Genomic DNA, 23,109 nt, shown 5'->3' with positions numbered 1-23,109 from the left:
AAAATAAGTAAGTTGTGGGTGGAACTACAGTGGGGAGAACAAGTATTTGATACACTGCCGATTTTGCAGGTTTTCCTACTTACAAAGCATGTAGAGGTCTGTAATTTTTATCATAGGTACACTTCAACTGTGAGAGACGGAATCTAAAACAAAAATCCAGAAAATCACATTGTATGATTTTTAAGTAATTAATTTGCATTTTATAGCATTACATAAGTATTTGATACATCAGAAAAGCAGAACTTAATATTTGGTACAGAAACCTTTGTTTGCAATTACAGAGATCATACGTTTCCTGTAGGTCTTGACCAGGTTTGCACACACTGCAGCAGGGATTTTGGCCCACTCCTCCATACAGACCTTCTCCAGATCCTTCAGGTTTCGGGGCTGTCGCTGGGCAATACAGACTTTCAGCTCCCTCCAAAGATTTTCTATTTGGTTCAGGTCTGGAGACTGGCTAGGCCACTCCAGGACCTTGAGATGCTTCTTACGGAGCCACTCCTTAGTTGCCTTGGCTGTGTGTTTCGGGTCGTTGTCATGCTGGAAGACCCAGCCACGACCCATCTTCAATGATCTTACTGAGGGAAGGAGGTTGTTGGCCAAGATCTCGCGATACATGGCCCTATCCATCCTCCCCTCAATACGGTGCAGTCGTCCTGTCCCCTTTGCAGAAAAGCATCCCCAAAGAATGATGTTTTCACCTCCATGCTTCACGGTTGGGATGGTGTTCTTGGGGTTGTACTCATCCTTCTTCTTCCTCCAAACACGGCGAGTGGAGTTTAGACCAAAAAGCTCTATTTTTGTCTCATCAGACCACATGACCTTCTCCCATTCCTCTGGATCATCCAGATGGTCATTGGCAAACTTCAGACGGGCCTGGACATGCGCTGGCTTGAGCAGGGGGACCTTGCGTGCGCTGCAGGATTTTAATCCATGACGGCGTAGTGTGTTACTAATGAGTGGAGAACAGGAGGGCTTTTTAAAGAAAAACTAACAGGTCTGTGAGAGCCGGAATTCTTACTGGTTGGTAGGTGATCAAATACTTATGTCATGCAATAAAATGCAAATGAATTACTTAAAAATCATACAATGTGATTTTCTGGATTTTTGTTTTAGATTCCGTCTCTCACAATTGAAGTGTACCTATGATAAAAATTACAGACCTCTACATGCTTTGTAAGTAGGAAAACCTGCAAAATCGGCAGTGTATCAAATACTTGTTCTCCCCACTGTATGTATCAGAGAGACAGAGAGAGAGCAAATACATTTAGTTGATCTGTTTAAGTGCAACTGAAAATAGTACAAATGCTTGGTTTGAAGGTGATGACAGTGATCCTTCGTGGGATAAACCTCTGCGAAGGCCTCCGACACTGACCATTTAACTTAACATATGTTTGAGAAAATCGTTTATTTGTCAATTGGGCACATCATCAAACATTGAGAATGATACTTACCTGCCAGATCTCCAGGTAGTGCTGTTCCTAATGTGACTTGTTATCCTATGTTTTACAGGAGTGCCTGAGGCACCAGAGATGCCCAACGTGAGGGAGGTGTACACCGACAACTGCCTTGTGCTTTGGAGCGGACCTTATGATGGCGGCATGCCCATCACTAACTACATCTTGGAGAAGAAGGAGCCAGCTGCAAAGAGATGGTCTTGTGCCACCAGAGAACCCCTCTAACCAGCTACTCAGTTCAGGGTTCTCGGCCTTATTGAAGGCTGTCAATATCAATTCCGGGTTATGGCAGAGAATAAAATCGGCACTGGTGACCCCAGTCCCCCGTCAAACTCAATTCTTGCCAAAGATCCAATTGTCTATTACCTATTTTCAAAAGCCTGATAAACTATTTAGTATATTGTAAATTATTTATATGAAGTAAGGATTGGTTACTGATGCGTTTTCTCTCTGCATAGTTCCTCCCAGTCCCCCTGTACTGCCAGAAGCAATTGACAAGACCAAGGATACCGTAAGCCTGAAATGGCAGCTACCTCGCCATGATGGCAAAGGGAAAATCTTTGGTTACCTTGTTGAGTACAAGAAGGCTGGTGCATTAGAATGGTCAAAGGGCAATGAGACTCCTGAAGAGTGTCCAGAATGCAACTATGTTCTAAAGGGCCTGGAAGATGGAGCAGAGTACAACATCAAGGTCTTCACTGTGAATGCTGCTGGACCCTCTGAGCCTGCCCCTTGTAAGCAAACAGTGAAAGTACATGACAGACTGGGTAAGTAGTTCATTAAAAAAAAATCTATTAACTTTTTATCAACATGGAAATGATAATCAATAATTTTATGTACAACTCGTACAATAATATATTTTGTTTTATCCCTATAGAGAAGAAAGAGTTTCTTGATGCCAATATGTCCCATGACCATCTTGTGATGGTAGGAACTAATATCACTCTCAGTTCAGTGATAAAAGGCATGCCACCTCCCACTGTGGTATGGCAGAAGAATGGAGAAGAGGTTCCCGCAGATCGTTGTACCATTGCAGCCACTGCCACTGGCAGCAAACTTGTTATGCTCAACTGTGTCAGCCCCGACAGCGGCAACTACACACTCACTATTGAAAATGCAGCTGGAAAGAAGTCTGCTACATGCGCAGTGCTCATCTTAGGTACAGTGGGTGAAAAAAGTATTTAGTCAGCCACCAATTGTGCAAGTTCTCCCACGTAAAAAGATGACAGAGGCCTGTAATTTTTATCATAGGTACACGTCAACTATGACTGACAAAATGAGAAAAAAAAATCCAGAAAATCACATTGTAGGATTTTTTATGAATTTATTTGAAAATTATGGTGGAAAATAAGTATTTGGTCAATAACAAAAGTTTCTCAATACTTTGTTATATACCCTTTGTTGGCAATGACACAGGTCAAATGTTTTCTGTAAGTCTTCACAAGGTTTTCACACACTGTTGCTGGTATTTTGGCCCAGTCCTCCATGCAGATCTCCTCTAGAGCAGTGATGTTTTGGGGCTGTCGCTGGGCAACACAGACTTTCAACTCCTTCCAAAGATTTTCTATGGGGTTGAGATCTGGAGACTGGCTAGGCCACTCCAGGACCTTGAAATGCTTCTTACGAAGCCACTCCTTCGCTGCCCGGGCGGTGTGTTTGGGATCATTGTCATGCTGAAAGACCCAGCCACGTTTCATCTTCAATGCCCTTGCTGATGGAAGGAGGTTTTCACTCAAAAAATCTCCGATACATGGCCCCATTCATTCTTTCCTTTACACGGATCAGTCGTCCTGGTCCTTTGCAGAAAAACAGCCCCAAAGCATGATGTTTCCACCCCCATGCTTCACAGTAGGTATGGTGTTCTTTGGATGCAACTCAGCATTCTTTGTCCTCCAAACACGACGAGTTGAGTTTTTACCAAAAAGTTCTATTTTGGTTTCATCTGACATTCTCCCAATCCTCTTCTGGATCATCCAAATGCACTCTAGCAAACTTCAGACGGGCCTGGACATGTACTGGCTTAAGCAGGGGGACACGTCTGGCACTGCAGGATTTGAGTCCCTGGCGGCGTAGTGTGTTACTGATGGTAGGCTTTGTTACCTTGGTCCCAGCTCTCTGCAGGTCATTCACTAGGTCCCCCCGTGTGGTTCTGGGATTTTTGCTCACCGTTCTTGTGATCATTTTGACCCCACGGGGTGAGATCTTGCGTGGAGCCCCAGATTGAGGGAGATTATCAGTGGTCTTGTATGTCTTCCATTTCCTAATAATTGCTCCCACAGTTGATTTCTTCAAACCAAGCTGCTTACCTATTGCAGATTCAGTCTTCCCAGCCTGGTGCAGGTCTACAATATTGTTTCTGGTGTCCTTTGACAACTCTTTGGTCTTGGCCATAGTGGAGTTTGGAGTGTGACTGTTTGAGGTTGTGGACAGGTGTCTTTTATACTGATAACAAGTTCAAACAGGTGCCATTAATACAGGTAACTTGAGTGGAGGACAGAGGAGCCTCTTAAAGAAGAAGTTACAGGTCTGTGAGAGCCAGAAATCTTGCTTGTTTGTAGGTGACCAAATACTTATTTTCCACCATAATTTGCAAATAAATTCATTAAAAATCCTACAATGGGAGGAGATCACGTGACCCTTGAACGAGATGGCCGCATGAACTAGGAGCTCCGCACAAGTAGTTTCCAATTCCTAATCTTACCTCCACTTCAAGTTTAAACTCATTTAGCTTTAGTCAAAAAGTCATGGCGGCTTCAAAAGGCAACACTACAGGTGACATTTTTACCCGGACTCGAGTACTAGCGACGGAAAAAGCCTCCAAGAAGCAGCTAGCTTCAGAAAAAGCTAGCGCCATTAGCCAGGAGAAAGAGGACCCGTCCCCCGAGGCCCAACGAATGCCAACCTCGCACTCTGTCGAAGACATCTTTTCTGAGCTGAGATCCCAACGTACAGAACTCAACACTAAACTAGATGCCATTAACGCTCAGCTCAGTGCGATAGGGGGCAAGGTGACAATCCTGGAAAATGCCTTGCCTGACATAAACAACAAGATAACCATAAACGCGGGGCGCCTGGACGAGGCAGAGGGGCGAATCCTATCCACGGAAAACTTATTGACAGACGCCATGGAAACAATAGCATATGCTAAAAAAAAAATAGAGCAGCTGGAAGAGAAAACAGAGGACCTGGAAAACAGGGGGCGAAGGAATAATTGTGTTCTATTAAATCTGGGCGAAAAAGAAGAGGGAAACATGCCACTGATCCGCTACCTGCAAGACAAACTTCCCGAGTGGCTCCACCTGTCCACCGACAGACCCATAGAACTCGAGAGAGCTCACCGAGCACTGAGGCCCCCACCAGCAGCCAGACAACCACCGCGCCCAATCACCATACGTTTCCTGAGATTCACCGACAAGGAACGAGTCCTACAGGCGGCGAAAACCAACACCATCACAGTGGGAAACGCCAAACTCACCTTACTCCAGGACCTGTCAGCTGGAATACGCCGAAAGCGCCGAGAGTTTGACGAGGTGAAGAAATGCTCCATTGACCGAGGCATCTTTAGGGGATTCAAATACCCAAACGAGCTCAGGATTCTTCACCAAGGAGCCCTGCGACACTTCAAAACTCCCGAAGAGGCAAAACGTTTTTTGAAAGACAACCCCGGTCAATGAGAAATGGACCATTGACTTAATGTGATTACTGTTATTACTAAAGGAGGTAAGACAACATATAGCCGATATCCAAAGACCCTCCGCCCTGCTAAATTTCATTATAGCCGTCCAATCTATATTTATGTTCCTTTAGCTGAGAGGGATAGGCCCCATATTATAACTTAGGCCTACTGTATGTAGGCTGGGCTACTGATTTTATTTTCTCCCTTTCTTAATGTGTTCTGGACGGGGGCTACGTTGTCAGTTACTCAATGCGGGCGGAGAGGATGAGGCATTTCTTTGGTGGGGAGGGGGAGACGTTGTGCGTTGCTAACTGTTCCCGGTCTTTTTTTTTGTTGGAACACAGAATTGTGACTGAGCGGGGAGGTAATAGATCCAACGGGATATGTCGAGTTGTTTGGGAACTCGGCTGGGGTGTTCAGAGATTGTTCTTTTATGTAAACCATTTATTTTCCTTTTATGTGAACGCAGCTGTAAATACGATCCACCTTTATCCAGAGATGACTTGCACTAAAGTTCGATTACTGTTCGATGACGATGACTAGTACCTTAAATCTATTGACATGGAACTGCCACGGTCTAGGCCATGCAATAAAACGGAAAAAGATACTATGTGCTCTAAAAAAGGAAAAAGCAGACATCGCGCTATTGCAAGAGACACACCTCTGTGATGCTGAACATGCCAAACTCCGCAGAGCTTGGGTGGGACAGGTGTATTTCTCATCTTTCAAATCCAACAGTAGAGGTACAGCAATACTTATCCATAAGAATGTTCCATTCATAATTGACAAAAACATATCTGATCCGGAGGGGAGATTTATCTTGATAACTGGGTCACTGTATGGGCAACCAATTACTATCTTAAACATATACGCCCTAACACAGATACTCCTGCTTTTATGTCGAAAATGATAACTCTGTTCAATGAGCATTGTGTCTCCTTTGGAGTGTTGGCCGGAGATTTTAATTGTACCCTGAACCCAACCCTAGACAAATCATCTCAAATCACCACCACAAATCCTAGATCTGCAAAGATGTTGAACTCTCTTACTAAAGAGATGGGACTGATAGATATCTGGAGAGAGACTAATAGCTCAGCGATGGACTATACATACTACTCTAATGTCCATAACACCTACTCCCGTATAGATTACATTTTTATCCCAAAGAGTTTCATAAATTCAGCCACGTGTACAATCGGACCCATAGCGCTTTCGGATCACGCCTTTGTCCACCTCCGCTTTGACCTCTGCAAAAACATCCCGAGATCAAAGAGCTGGAAATTCAACACCTCCATGCTATCAAACGAAGCATTCCATACATTGGTAACTACATGGATAGACAACTACACACAAGACAACAAAGATTCTCCTGTTTCTCCGGCCACAATGTGGGACGCTGCTAAAGCCACACTAAGAGGTCATCTAATTGCATATGCTTCCTCTAAGAAAAAAGCAATGGAAGCACACAGGCTAGATCTGGAGAGGGAGCTGGAACGCTGTGAAAAAGTACATAAACAATCCCCAGACAGCACCTCCTGGAGTCAACTTAAAGCAGCCAAAGCCAAACTGAATTTGGACTATACTCGGGAGATAAAAAAAAAGTTTTCTTTACTAAACAGAAATACCATGAGTATAGCAATAGGCCTAGTAGATTGCTTGCTTATCAATTAAAAAAGAGCAGTCAGAGCGTACAATTATGGCTATCCGAACAGCAGAGGATGAGGTCACATATGATCCAAAAAAGATCAATTTAGCTTTTCATGATTTTTACTGCAAACTATATACCTCTGAGAGAAAACACACAGAGGCAGAACTCCACTCCTTCCTAGAGGGAATCTCGCTACCTAAACTATCAGAGACCGACCAAGAAGATCTCAACTCCCCCTTCACTCCTGAGGAGATCCTGGAGGCAATTACCTCCATGCCACCTAACAAGTCCCCAGGCCCAGATGGATTCCCCAGAGAGTTCTACAAAGCTTTTGGCCCCAGCTTAGCCCTATTTTCATGCCAATGCTGGAGGATTTTTGCAAAAACGGAGTTCTCCCAGACTCAATGCACACAGCTCGCATTACAGTGTTGCTCAAAAAGACAAGGATCCCCTATCCTGCTCCTCCTTCCGGCCCATAAGCTTGTTGGATTTCGACTACAAAATAATCACCAAATTGCTCGCCAAAAGACTAAACACTCTTCTTCCCAAAATAATAAAAGCGGACCAGACGGGATTTATTAGAGACAGATACTCTTCTGATAACATTCGCCGTCTTTTTGATATTATTGATCAAGTAAACGCACAGAAGACCCCTGTCCTGCTGGCTTCACTGGATGCTGAGAAGGCGTTCGACAGGATGGAGTGGAGCTTTCTGTTCTCAGTCTTAGAGAAGTTCAACATGGGCCCAAACTTTATTAAATGGATCAAATCACTATACTCTCATCCAAATGCCATGGTGACTACTAATGGACTGAACTCTGACAGATTCCCTTTGGGACGGGGCACAAAACAAGGGTGCTCGCTGTCCCCCCTGCTCTACTTGTTGGGGGCGGAGCCTCTGGCAGAGTTGATAAGGAGCAACCCAAGTATTATGGGTGTTCCTGCAGGCGGCCTGCAGCACAAGATTTCGCTTTACGCGGATGATGTCTTGCTCTACATATCCAACCCTGAGAAATCCCTTCCTCCCATCTTAGATACAATTGCTCAGTATGGCACGTTTTCAGGTTATAAGATTAATTTTAACAAATCCACTGTCTGCCCTCTCAATATTATACTCACCAGTTCTATGAAGACACTATGCCCATTCCAATGGAAGACACAGGGGTTTCAATACCTTGGGATATTCATAACACCAGATCTGAATAGGCTTTTCAAAGAGAATTATCTTCCACTCCTGGATCAAATCAAGAACAACCTCCAAACCTGGATCTCCCTCCCAATTAGCTTAGTAGGAAGAATTAATGTAATCCGTATGAACATCCTCCCTAGACTGAACTATTTATTTCAGATGCTCCCATGCTATCTCCCAGCTTCCTTTTTCAAAACAATTAACCAAAGCATCACCACATTTATATGGGGCAATAAAAAACCTAGGATCAAGCTTTCCACTCTATCGAAACCTGAATCTAAGGGTGGTCTTGCCCTTCCCTCCCTTCAATTGTACTACTGGTCTGCCCAAATCCGCAACATGCTAACATGGATCACAAACAGACAAGAGTCAACGTGGAGCCAGATAGAAGCCCAATCTTGTGGTTCATTGCCACTAAGCTCAACCATATTAATTGATAACTTTAGTGAAGTGGGCAACATAGCCAAAACATTTGTGATTTACAGTACCCTACGAGCGTGGAGGGACTGTAAGAAATACTTGGGCATCTCCTCCCAAATATGTTCTCACTCGCCTATAGTAGGCAACCCAGACTTGCCAAAAGCCCTGAGAGATGCCAACTTTAATCTTTGGCATACTCTAGGAATCAGGACCTTTTCAGACCTATTTCATCAGAAGACCACTACACTGAAATCCTTTCAAGAGCTCTGCAATGAATTCAATGTGCCAAGATCCCATTTTTTAAAATATCTACAAATTAGACATGTCATCTCCTCATTTACTTCCAAGAGGAGGTTTAGAACTCAGTTGAATGAAGTTGAAACCCTTCTTGTCACAGCACAATCCATTAAAGGCAAAATATCCTATATCTATAGACTCCTTTCTGAGAAAGGAGGATCCTCCTTTACTCCTTTGAAAATAATATGGGAAAAGGACCTTGGTCTGACTATCAGTGATGAGTTATGGGCGGAGGTTTGCGACAGGGTATACTGCTCCTCTACTAATGTAAAAATTTTTGTACAAATTTTATTACACTCCCCTGAGACTCCATAAAATGAAAACAGACATTTCTCCTAATTGTAATAGATGTACCTCTGAAAGTGGAACCTATATGCATGTATTTTGGAGCTGCAGAGAGATTGCCAGATTTTGGCAATCTATACATACTGCTGCACAGAAAATACTAGATGTACAGTTTGATATGACCCCGTGTCTCTATCTTCTTAATGCCCAGCAGGACTTTGTTCTTGATCCTGACAGAGAAAATTTGCTCATGACCATTACATACTTTGCTAAGAAATGTATTCTTCTATTGTGGGCCTCTAATACTTCTCCTACATTTAAAATGTGGATTGACCAGATTGTTGACTTTCTCCCTCTTGAAAAGCTCACTTATGACCTCCACAAGAGACAGCCCAAGTTTGATAGACTCTGGTCTCCACTACTCAACTATATTTCAAATTGGACAGAGTGAATGGGGGAATCAGGGAGATGGGCAGATGCGTGTTGTGTAAGGTGCTGTAAAACCTAAAAACTAATTATTGGCTCGTCATCTCAGCTAAGGCTGGAAATAGCTAATAAGAACCTTGATAGTGCTGCTGCAAGTTCTATAATTTAAATTTTGTTATAATTATTATTTGTGTGTGTATGTATGTATGTATGTATGTATGTATATATATGTATGTATATATATATACATATATAAAACAATTTTTTATTATTATTATTTTTTTAATTTTTTTTTAATTTTTTTTAATTCACATCTGTGAATGTGGAATGTGTTTGGTTGGTTGATTGAAAACTTAATAAAACTTTAAATTGAAAAAAAAAAATCCTACAATGTGATTTTCTGGATTTTTCTTTCTCAATTTGTCTGTCATTGTTGATGTGTACCTATGATGAAAATTACAGGCCTCTCTCATCTTTTTAAGTGGGAGAACTTGCACAATTGGTGGCTGACTAAATACTTTTTTCCCCCACTGTATGTTATATTTAACTGAGAACAATTAATAAGAAGTTTGTTTATTTGAGAAAAATCCCAACAAAAAGTTGCTCTCATTATGCATATTCAACACAACATTCAATGTACTGTATGATGTTATTTTTAGGCTTGCTTGTGGGGACTTATAATTGATTTAAATAAGTAAATAAGTAACATGTTGTGTTGAATAATTGATCAATATTTGTGTGTTTATCTAGATAAACCCGGACCTCCTCTGGACCTTAATATCTCTGAGATCACCAGTGAGTCAGCCTACCTGACCTGGAAGTTTCCTGAGGACAATGGAGGGGCTGTCATCTCTCACTACCTTGTGGAGAAGAAAGATGTAGAGGCTGAGAAATGGGTGCCAGTCGCTGCATCAAACAAGAAGCCTAGCCTGATGGCTCTGCATCTTATGGAAGGCATCCAGTATCTGTTCCGTGTTGCTGCTGAGAACCAGTTTGGCAGAAGTGCCTACATCATGACTAAGACGCCTATCAAGGCTATTGATCCTCTCTGTGAGTACTGATGATAATAAGAATAGAATGGAATGGAATAGAATAAATTAGGATGTTATTGCCCATCCAAGGATGGTAGAAAAATCTTTGCCATCCTCGAATGGATAATAAAGTTATATTCTATTAGGGCATTTTCACATATGACTCTGGTTCGGTTTCCTGGAGCGTTTTTGAGAATTCTACAGAATACACAGTTTCAGGGTGTGATTAGCAAGACACACATTCTACATGATGTTAGCGAGCTAGCTTGTTTACAACGGGGAAAAAGGTAAAATGATGTCATACATACAGTACATGCAGGCGAAAACTCCATCCCACCAAAACAGGCTGAAATTTCAAGCAGTCTTTTCAAACAGCTCTTACACTAAAGGGGCATTATCATAATTGTTTAAGTCAAATTAAATTGTATTTGGCACATGTTTCGCAAACAACAGGTGTAGACTAACAGTGAAATGCTTACTTATGGGCCATTCCCAACAATGCAAAGAGAAATAATAGAAAAATATTAAAATAATAATATGAGGAATAAATACACAATGAGTAACGATAACTTGGCTATATACACTCGGTACCAGTACCGAGTCGATGTGCAGGGGTGCTAGGTAATTGAGGTATATCTGTACATATAGGTTACAATTTCACAGTATTATTCCAGTGTGGAAATATATAAACACAGAAAAATCATGTTTTTGACTGCACTGGGCCTTTAAATACACTGTAAACCCGAATAAGTAAGCAGAACTTTAAAAAAGTGAGGCAATCAGTTGCCACAATTTTTTTGAGTTCATAAACTCAAACATTTGAGTATATCATCGCTTATATATTTGGAGTTCATGTTAAATGTAATTTTAAATTATAATTAAATTACATTTACTGATTAAGCCAACTCAAACATTTTCAGTTTATGCTACTAAGAATATTTATTCATCTTTCTCATTGCAATAACTCAAGAGAACTTAATCATTTCAAGCATGAAAACTCAGGATATTTATGTTTCATTAACTTAACATTTATTAGCTTTTTCAATCAATCTTCTGATTACCCATAACTCAAAAACATAGACTTGTTACAACTCAAAATCATTTACCACCAAACTTAAAATATTTGTGGCAGCTGATTGCCTTAAAAATAATAAGTACTCTTGACTTAAAAGTCAAACAAAAAAACATCAAATTAAAAGTAAATATGTTTTCTATTCAGATGTTTAGTAGAAACATTTCTTGCCCAGTCTTTTAGCAAAAAAATTTATGAATTTCTTTAAAAAAAAATACATAAATAACAATTAACAAGTCTACTTCTGGGCATTTTGTTTATACTTTAAGATGAACTATGTAATAGTAGAAAATATTCAAACTCAGAAAAGCTAAAATTACATTAAGAAAATATCATTATGTCACAAATAGCTTATAAACTGTTAATACAACATTACCAGGGGAGCATCAGCAAGTCTTGGGTGGTGACCAAAAATTAGAGTTTAGAAAGATTATTTGCCCACACCTGTGCCTTTTAGCACAAAATGAAACAATCTATTTAATAATAATAGTAATATAACAATAATAGTAATACAAATAATTAAGAATTAAAAAGAGAATTAAATAAACAATTACAAAGGCACACTTTTGGCCATCTGGTTGTAATCTTGCAGTGCAGCAATGTATAAACAAATTGCTTGTAAATTCTTCACAACTAAAACTGCTAAAATTTCAAAATGGTACATTAACATGTACAAAGGCAGTGTGTAGCCTTCCTTTGGCTATCTGGTTCAAATCTAGCAACTTCAGGGTGCACTGTATAGTTTTAGAAAATTAATTCAAACTCGAAAAGCAAAATTAACAATATTAATAAGACAATAAAAATGATTTGTTCCATTTCCGTAACTGAATAAACATCCCATCCTCAGAAGAAAATAAAGTCCATATAACACTGTTTCCAACTAGAAAGGTGGCTACTTTACTAAAGTAAAGTAGCCTGAAACTTTGAGGACAGTTTATTTATTTATGAAAATGTATCAATGAAGAGCTTTCCTTTCTGATAAAAATTTACTTCCCAAAACTATATAGTACACCTTTTAAAAACAAAATGCCATAGTGTATAAATATGGAGGATATATTTATTCATAATTCAAATTGAAAGTCCAAAGAGAAAACGAAGCAAGATCAAATTAATAGTATTATTTTACTACGCTACTAGGAAAAATCATGCCATAATTAAATGTATGATGTAAAAGCTTAAATGGAAATACTTCAATTAAAATCTCAAATATAATTTTTTATTTTAGCCTTTCCCCTTTATAATTTTCAATTGGACATTTTATCTTTTGAATTTTACGTTTTACATTTGACATTGACATTTTAAGATTCACCTTTTACATTTTGATTTAACATTAAGCTTTTCATTTAGAAGTGACAGGTGTCAATTTAAATGAGGAGGCGTGGCCCAACGGCTGGTGGGAGGGTCTGAAACGACTTCCAGCTGACAGTTGAAGCTTTGCATTTTAAATTTGACTTATTTAATTTAATTATGGCATGATTTTTCCTAGTAGTGTAGTAAAATAATAATATTTTTAATTTGATCTCGCTTCGTTTTCTCTTGGGACTTTCAATTTGAATTATGAATAAAAATATCCTCCACATATAAACACTTAATTCAAACCTGCATTTCAGTTTAACAACAATAAAATGTACATTAACAAGTACAAAGACAGTGTGTACTTTGTGCCATTTGGCTGAAAACCAGTTGAGTATAGCAGCAACTTTAACATCAGTTGAACAGTATCAGTTGAACAGTATTCAACATGGACCTGACATGACATATTCTCATTGTGGACTATGCTCTAACAGAGTGAGCCATTAGAATCCACCACTCCTTTTTGGATCTTCAGTTACACATACAACAACAGCTCATTTTTAAGAGTCTGCAGCTTGGGTGACAGTTTAGAGTCATCAAGACCAAGTAAGATTTTCTGTGTGAACTCAAAAGTGTTTGTCAGTCCCTTGGGATAGCTGAGATGTAGTGCATAAATCAGGCCGAACATTACCAGGAAGGCATCAGCAAGCCTGGGGAGATTGACAACCACATCACCCTCTAGGACGTGTGTCTGAACCGAGGTATGAACCGAACCGTGACTTCTGTGTACCGTTCCACCCCTAGTTGGAGGTCATATAAATAACAATAAATACACAAGTCTGAAAGACTCCTGTTCATTCTGCTGCGTTGTGCTCTCGTTGCTGAGAAAGTGAGATTATGTTTATGTGTTCCACTGTGAGGCTAATGACGGCTACTTGATTTTCTTTGCAGTTGATTTTTTTGATGCCGTAATGGGCTCAAAATGACACTTCACACTTATAAACATCTTGCCAGAGGTTTGTAGTTGAAAGACTGGTACATATACAGAAATTCTAGTGTGTTGGAAATGAAATGAAGATATGAATTTGTTAATTTACAGTACAATAGGCCTGATATCTCTTTACTGGGACTTACCACACATGTTCTGAAAAATCCAGAGACTTCCTCTAGTAGAAAAACAGGAAGGACATGGAGAACAGTGGTACACCTTGTGTGGACATCATGTAATTCCTAAGAAGATTAAAATAGTGTTGTGACAAGTTTACTAATCAAACCCAATGACAAACAGTCCCAACTAATTATTAATTAATTAATTACCAATACCTGCACATAAATCTACTAATAACCTGCTGACTGGTGCAATTGTGGAATTCAAAAGCTTATTTGAAGCATTAAACTCCCAACATTACACTAAGACTCTTTCTGTGAAATGTATAATCACCTGTGTATCATGGACTTTGAAAATGTTTGCCAAAGCATCTGCAGTCTTTCCAGTTTTGGAAGCTTTCTGTCTAAATAAGGCCATCAAACGAGGAGTGTGGCGATCAAGCTCGGCATAGAAAGTGTTAGGTAGGTTCTGGTTAGTTATCCGTTGGAACTCTGCATATACCTCCATTGAGGAAAGGACAGTAACAGCAATTATTTATTTTATGATGAATGAAATTAGGCAACATTACACACAATGTGACATACAGTAGCAAAGATAAAAACAGAAAAAAGAACCTACAAAATGAATTTATTTATTAAATTGATGATGATTTTACCTCAGACTGCATATGAAGAGCAGGCCAGAGGTCCATTTCACCGGTAGGCAGGACATTACAATAGTCTGTCGTCGCAAGGCAAACGTGGAGGCCATCTGCTCAGACGTTCTGGGGATGACACATCTGAAAGGGTATCAGTTGATGCAAGAGAACTGGAATCCTGTCTAACTGAAATATGAACACAGGCTTTTTGTGGTAACTCCTCAATGTCAACAAGGCAAGTGAGTTTTCCATCAAAGTCTGGATCTTCGTATTGCAAACTGAAGTCACAGTCCAATTCCAGTTGTTCTTTTAAAATCTCAATCACTGCATCAACAGAGGCTGGACGGGAGCTGAGTTTTAATTTTCTAACACGGTCTGCCTCGATGACACGAAGGATCATGTTTTGTGGGGCTTCAGCTGCCATCACTTTAATAAATGAAGAGATTTGGAGGTTAAAAACACATCAGCACACAGACATTATAGTGCATTTATAAGGCTTTCTAAATGTTTATAATCATTAATGACAACCTCCAACGTGTTCAGCATTCATAATGCTTTATACCTCCATGCCAAAGTGACAGTGTTTGAAAGAAAAATCTGAGACCTGGGTTCCACAGTACATTATAACTACCATAGGGCTGGGGGAGGCCCTAGCAGACATAATGAATGTATGGCAAAACAAACACTGCATGTCTCCAAAACTTATCAGGCATGTTTCCAGGATGCCAAGTAGCCTACTCATTTCAATGTAACAATTGCCGATGAGAACCGGTGTCAAAAACGAAAAGGTGGATGCAGGTGGATAGACAGGCTTCCCTGTGTGGCTGACAGCTCATAGGATCGAAGATGCTCTACATACCAGGAGTCATAATCACAACAGAGAAAATAAACATTGTGATTCACAAGGTAGATAGATCTGTGTTAGTCTGCAAAATTTCGACGGTCTCCCGCTCTTCTCCTCGGCTCCGGTCTGCTGCCTGAAGAGGAAGTGCACACAAATACTACAAAATAAAATATGTGAGCGCATATATGTAATTTATTAACTAGCCAACCTTGTAACAAGCAAACTATTAACAATTAATTCTTTATAAACGTATATACACGTGTGTGTGTGTGTGTGTGATATTTTATATATACAAATCTATCTGATGCAATTGATTTATTCTCAATTAGTTCTTGATTTGATTTATTTGTTCTTTCAAAATAAGACATAAATTAATGTTTAATCCATATAGTTTTAAGTTAAAAAAAAATAATTTTAAGTAGCAGTTACATAAAAATGAAAAATGTTCATATTATTCAAAAATTACAAGCTCAATAAACTCAAAAAGAAGAAAATTGCTACTGGCACTCAACATTTTAAAGTAAGTACAACTTTGAAGAACATTTTAAGTTTAGTTTATTACAATTAATTATTTTGAACATTCGGGTTTACAGTGTATTTAGAGACAATTATATTAATGTATTGCTTCACCCTCACAGATCCACCTGGCTCACCCCAGAACCCAAGAGTCACAGACACCACAAAATCATCAGTGTCTCTGGCCTGGAGTCCTCCTGATGAGGAAGATTGCTCTAAGGTCTCAGGTTATCTGATTTAGATGCAGAAGGCAGGCTCAGTCGCCTGGATCAAATGTAATACAACACCTTCTCTGATCTGTGAATACACACTCACCAAAATGCCCAAAGGAGAGGAGTTCAAGATCCGTGTGATGGCTTTATTCACCATTCTGAATTTCAGAAAAACCTGATCATGAACTGGAAGCAAAGTACAAGGACGTTTTTGTCGTCAGATAGTGTCATCAAACTCTCCGTACCCATCAAGGGTAAACCAGTCCCTACATGCAAGTGGACAAAGGAAGTTGCTGACATGCCTGAGAAAGCAATGCTCGCTTCCAATGACAATTGCACTGAGCTGGTGATCAAGGGCGCAGAAAGAACCGACTCTGGCACTTATGACCTGCTACTTGAGAACAAGTGTGGCAAGAAGACCGTTCACAACAAGGTTAAGGTTATCAGCCGTTCAACTGCTCCAGAGGGACCACTTGGATTCAAAGACGTCCAGGCACAATCTGTTAAGTTGACCTGGAAGGCTAATTCAGATGACGGTAGCTCTGAAATCCTTGGATACATTGTTGAGAGACAGCAGGTTCCCAAGACAGCCTGGTACACTGTAGACACCAGGGTGGTGGACACATCTCTGGTTGTGAAGGGACTGAAGGAGGGACAAGAGTATCACTTCAAGGTGACAGCTGAAAACACATTCGGTATCAGCAGATCTCTGAAGGTAACGTAACCCCTTGTCCCAAAGACTCCTTTCTGTAAGTATTACTTTATTGATCCCGTATTACATGAGTATGCAAACATATACACTCACTGGACAGTTTATTAGGTACACTGTGTCGGACCCCCCTTTGCCTCCAGAACAGCCTGAATTCTTCGGGGCATGGATTCTACGAGTCAGAAACGTTCCACAGGGATGTTGGTCCATGCTGACGCAATGGCATCACACAGTTGCTGCAGATTGTATGACAGTACACCACCGCCACCAGCCTGTACCGTTGACACCAGGCAGGCTGGGTCCATGGACTCATGCTACTTACGCCAAACCCTTACTACCATTAGCATGACGCAACAGGAACTGGAATTCGTTGGACCAGGCAATGTCCAGTGTTGGTGATAGCATGCCCACTGGAGCCGCTTCTTGTTTTTTTAGCTGATAGGAGTGGAACCCAGTGTGGTCGGCTGCAGCAATAGCCCATCCGTGACAAGGATTGACGAGTTGTTCGTTCCGAAATGCCGTTCTGCACATCACTGTTGTACTGCACCGTTATTTGTCTGTTTGTGGCCCGCCTGTTAGCTTGCACAATTCTTGCCATTCTCCTTCGACCTCTCGCATCAACGAGCTGTTTTCGCCCACAGGACTGCCGCTGACTGGATGTTTTTTGTTTGTCGCACCATTCTAGGAAAACCCTAGACACTGTTGTGCGTGAAAAGCCCAGGAGGTCGGACGTTTCTGAGATACTGGATCCGGCGTGCCTGGCACCGATGATCATACCACGCTCAAAGTCACTTAGGACACTTGTTCTGCCCATTCTAACGTTTTCTCTGATTAAAACCGGTCCCCCAGAGACATCAAGCATCGCACCAGAGGTTATGGATGTCACTAAGAGCTCGGCCTCTCTGTTTTGGTCGAGACCTAAGGATGACGGTGGCTCTGCAATTACTGGATATTTTAGTACAAAGAAGTGACCTCTGAGACATGGATCCGTCATGAGAAGAAGGTAGTTTCAACCCAGTTTACCGTCCCTAGACTCGGCTGACGCCGAGTACCAGTTCTGTGTTATTGCTCAAAATGATATTGGAGACAGCGAACAAGGACCTGTATCTGAACTAGGCACATGCAAAGATCCATTTGGTGAGTTAGAAACAGATAACCATGTCAGATGTCATGTCATGATTGATGACTTAGCTAACCATGTCATGATTGATGACTTAGATATACATTGAACTGCTACGTTTTTACATTTGCCCTGCTCTATTCTTCCAGACAAGCCAAGCCAACCAGGCGATATTGACACAGTAACTGTCACAAAGGATGCTGTCGCCATTATGTGGGCGGCGCCAGAATGTGATGGTGGAAAGAAGGTCCTTGGTTACTGGATTGAATGCAGGAAGTCTGCAGAGGCTACCTGGAAGAAATGCAACAAGATGTGCACCAAGGAGAAACAGTTCACCATTACTGGTCTGGCCGAGGCCGCTGAGTATGAGTTCAGAGTGATGGCTGAGAATGAGACCGGAATCAGCAGACCACGCAGAACAGCCACATGCATCAAAACCAAACTGGGCGGTAAGTGACTGAAGCAATTCATTATTTCACCTTTATGTATTACTTGTTTATAATACCTTGAGAAAGTAAGGTGATACAATTATTTTTCCAACAGCTGGAACTCAACCAAGCCTGAAGAAAGAAATGGATGAAGTTACCACTAAATAATACCAACCAGGAATTATGAAATGCCAGATTATTGGTAGACCTCTTTCCGATATCAAATGGTATAAATCTGGCAAGGAGGTTGAGTATCGTAAATATGAGATGAGCTCTGATGGCCGTAACCATTCACTGACCATTATGACAGACCAGCAAGAGGATGAAGGAGAATACACATGCAAGGCTATCAACGATGCAGGTGAAACAGAGACCAGTGGCGTTCTGGTTTTGGAAGCTGCTCCCCAGTTCAAACCTGACTTCCCGTTGAAGAATACCTACTATGCCGAAAGCGGCACCACTCTGCGTCTGCATGTTGCCTACGTCGGACGCCCTGAGCCTAAAATAATCTGGCTTTATGGAGCTACAACTGTGGTGGCTTCTGAGAATATCAGCATTGAAAACACAGAGCATTACACTCACCTGGTGATCAAGAATGTGCAACGCAGGGTACATGGAGGAAAATACAGAGTCAGACTGCACAATCACTTTGGCAGAGCTAACGCTCCCCACTCCCATTCTTATCAAGAGTTCAATGGGTAAGTTGAGTCTCACAATATAGTTACAGTACAAGATCATGTATTTGTACAAACATGAGATTAACATAGTTTTGGATCCTTACTAACGTTATTATGTTATATTTACAGATAAACCTTCACCACAACTGCTGCCAGTGGTCTCTGGTGTGACCAACGTTTCCTGTGTCGTGTCCTGGAAGCCTCCTCTCACTGATGGTGGCTCCAAGATCAAGAGCTACTGCCTTGAGAAGAAGAGCGAATGGACACTGGTCACTACTGATGAAATCAAATCCACAGTCTTCTCTGTCAAACGCCTCACAGAGGGATGCGAATACATCTTCCGCGTGAACTGTGAAAACCTTGGAGGAGTGAGTGAATGGAGTGTGGAATCTGAAGCAGTCGTTCCAAAGATTGAAGATTCAAGAGTTCAAGGGAGACTATCACCAACTGGTTATCTCTGCTGCTGATGAGGAAGACTCTATTGTCTACCAGATCAGAGCAACCAACCAGGGAGGATCCATCTGCACCACTGTCTCTCTGTGTCATGAATCCCGCTTCCTGAGTCGGTTTCTGCCTGAGTTGCCTGTTTTCTGTCCTGGAGTCTTTTTTTTCCTGAGTTTCCTGAACGCACCCTGTCTGGTTGCCGGGCGACGAGGCAAGGCGGGAGATCTCTCCATTACCCGCACCTGCATCTCATCAGCTATCTGCACACCTGGTTCTGATCATCACCTCTCCACTTCATAAGCTCTGACCTGCCATCCATTCCCTGCCGGATCGTTAGCCATGAACAGTATGTTGTGCCTGCGTATCAGCCTCAGATTACTAAAAGTTAGTTTTGCTGTTCTGTTACTTTTTGCTTGCTGTGAACTCACCTTTGTTTCCTCTGTCTACAGTTACTCTCCCGGAATATTCACTCCACCTCTGCCTGGTCGTCTGTGGCTTCAGAAACATCATTGGATCTGCCCATTCACTCCCACCAACTCACCTCCACTGCCAGCTCCGTCACCTGGATTCTCCTGCTTCCACATTTAAGTCTTTAAATAAATACTCACCTTCATTCAACTCACCTTGTCCTGGTCTGCTTCTGGGTTCCGCTTTAGAGAATCGTGACACTGGATGTTGAAGGTAAGCTCACTAATGTGTATGCAATAATACTTACATAGTATACAGTACATGTACAGTTGTACATTTACATGAATACAATTCCATGTATTTGTTCCACATATAAATAACATTATCAGTACATTTATAATACTTATTTGTTTGTTACTTATGATGTGAAATCTTAACCTGCCCAAGAATCTTAAGGACAAAGAGGCAATCCCTGCCCTCCGGGGAGAGATTTTTAATATCAAGATTTAATTCAGTGGCAAACCCAATCCTGTCATCATCTGGCAGAAGGGACAAGACCTCATCGATAACAATGGATACTACCAAGTCATCGTCACAAGGTCATTCACATCGCTCGTGTTCCCCAATGGAGTTGATAGGAAGGATGCTGGTTTCTACATCGTTTGTGCCAAGAACAGATTTGGCATTGACCAACAGACAGTTGAACTGGATGTTGCAGACGTGCCCGACCCACCACGTGGTACCAAACAAGTGATTTTTCAAGAGACTCAGTCACTCTGAGTTGTCAAGTACCTGCTAATGATGGTGGAAGCAGAGTAACCAGCTTCGTTGTGGAGAAGTGTCCCACAACAGCTGACCGATGGGAACGTGTTGCACAGGCTCGTGATACTCGCTACACTGTCATCAACAAGTTCGGAGGAACCAGCTACCAGTTCTGAGTCATAGCCGAGAACAAATTGGGTCAAAGTCAACCATGTGAACCAAGCGGTCCCGTTACAACAAAAGAGGACAAATCAAGAGTCCTTGGCTATGACAGCGAGGTTTGTGACAGAGATGTTCCCAAGCAAAAGGCTCCCCATTCAAGTGCCAAGAATGTGCATACCAAGTACATGATTGCTGAGGAGCAGGGACGTGGCCAGTTTGGTATCATTCACCGTTGTGTTGAGACCAGCTCTGAGAGGACATACATTTTCGACAAGGTGAGGGGTGCAGATCAAGCATTCATCAAGAAAGAAATTGCAACACTGAAACTGGCCAGACCCAACAACTTCTTGTGTCTTCATGAGTCCTTCGACAGCACTGAGGAATTAGTCATGATCTATGACTTTGTCTCAGGTCAAGACATCTTTGAATGCCTCGGCACAGCCGACTGAGCTGAATGAGTGTGAATTCACCAACTACATCAGACAGGTATGTGAAGCTCTTGAGTTCTTACACAACAAGAGTTTTGGTCACGTTGACATCAGACCTGAGAACATTGTGTACACCATAAGAAAGGGCAGTAAAGTCAAGATCATTGAGCTAGGACAGGCAAGACACCTGACTCCTGGGGACCAGATCAAGGTTCAGTACACTACAGCTGAGTAGTGCTCCTGAGATTCACCAGAATGACATGGTCAGCAGTGTTACTGACATGTGGCCAGTTGGTGTTCTAGTCTATGTCCTTCTCAGTGGACTCAATCCATTTACCGCCGAGACTCATCAGCAGATGATTGACAACATCTCAAATGCTGAGTACAGTTACGACGATGAAACCTTCAAGGTGCCTACTGTTCAAGCATTAGACTTTATCAACTGCCTTCTCACCAAGGAGCGCAAGCACCGGATGACTGCTGCCCAGGCTTTAGAACGTCCTTGGCTGAAGATGCCAGCAGAATAACTTTGCGCCACAGCAATAACGACCACAAGGCATACGAGATACTACCAGGCCATGGCAAAGAAAGAATGGGCCACTGTCGTCGCAGGAGCAAGAGTCACTAGCGGCGATGCAATCAGAGCCTAGAGAGTTGTCACAGTTGCCAAAGTAAAGATTGCACCATTTGAACATGGTCCAGTCGGTGGTCAAATCCTTCATACAGTGGTGGATGTGGGAGCAGATGTCAAATTAGTTTGCAACATTGAGAACTACGACAGTGCCACAGAGGTAACATGGTAGTGCGGTGTGCGTCAACTAGAGGCATGTGACAAGTATGAAATTGACTATGAGGATGGTCTGGCTGTCATTTGTATCAATGACGTCACCAAAGTAGATGACGGCACCTATAGATGCAAGATCGTCAATGAGTACGGTGAGGACAGTGCCTACGGACAGCTCTTTGTGAACGAAGTCAGATCATACCGCTAGCACTTCACAGCTTGTGTGGTGAAGAAGATGAAACGTAGAGTAGACACAGCAAGACTGCTCCAGAAACCACCAGAGTTCACCCTGCCCCTGTTCAACCATGCAGCTTACATCGGAGAAGATGTTCGCTTCGGTGTGACTATCACCATGCACCCTGAGCCACGTGTTACATGGTACAAATCTGGCCAAAAGATGGTCCCTGGTGACGATGAGAAAAAGTACACTTTCACAACTGACAAGGGTCTTTATCAATTGGTAATTCACTGTGTTGATGCTGATGAGGATGCGGAGTACTCTGTTGTGGCCCGTAACAGATTTGGTGATGACAGCTGTAAGGCAAAACTGGCTGTGACACCTCGCCCAGCTCCAAACGTGGAGTGTAGGGAAGGCCAGAATGCACGCTTTGAAATCAGAGTGTCAGGACTCCCAACTCTGAAGTGGGAGAAGGATGGCATGCCATTGGCATTTGGTCCACAAATTGAAGTGTTCCATGAGGGCCTGGATTACTTTGCCCTGCATGTGAAAGATACTCTACCTGACGATTCTGGCTGTTACAGAGTTATTGCAACCAATTCAGCTGGATCTGCCAGTTGTCAAGCCATTCTCAAGGTGGACCGTGTCACCCATGTGAAGAAGGTTTACGAGAGTGACAGAGACAAAAAGAAACAAGCAGAGAAATAACAAATTGAGAAGAAGGTCAGATTATCTCAAATCATGGCTGGAACTGATGTCATGCCACTTCCTGCTGTGGCACAACACGCTTTGAGAAAAGCTGCATTGTTGTGCAAACCAGTAGAGGCAACCAAGAAGGACAAGACTGAAGCTGAAGATAGGAAACGGGCAGAAGAAAGGGCAAAGAGAGCAGAGGAGA

At 41.8% G+C, this 23,109-nt stretch overlaps 1 pseudogene; it reads left to right on the top strand.

The window, feature by feature from the left end:
- The first annotated feature begins 1,532 nt into the window (after positions 1-1,532).
- Positions 1,533-22,919, top strand: LOC121536149 (annotated as a pseudogene).
- Positions 22,920-23,109: the final 190 nt, after the last annotated feature.

This window comes from Coregonus clupeaformis, chromosome 23 (assembly GCF_020615455.1).
Source record: "Coregonus clupeaformis isolate EN_2021a chromosome 23, ASM2061545v1, whole genome shotgun sequence".
NCBI classification, from domain to species: domain Eukaryota; kingdom Metazoa; phylum Chordata; class Actinopteri; order Salmoniformes; family Salmonidae; genus Coregonus; species Coregonus clupeaformis.
Note: the sequence above shows the minus strand (reverse complement) of the source record. Positions and strands in the feature narration are given on the sequence as shown.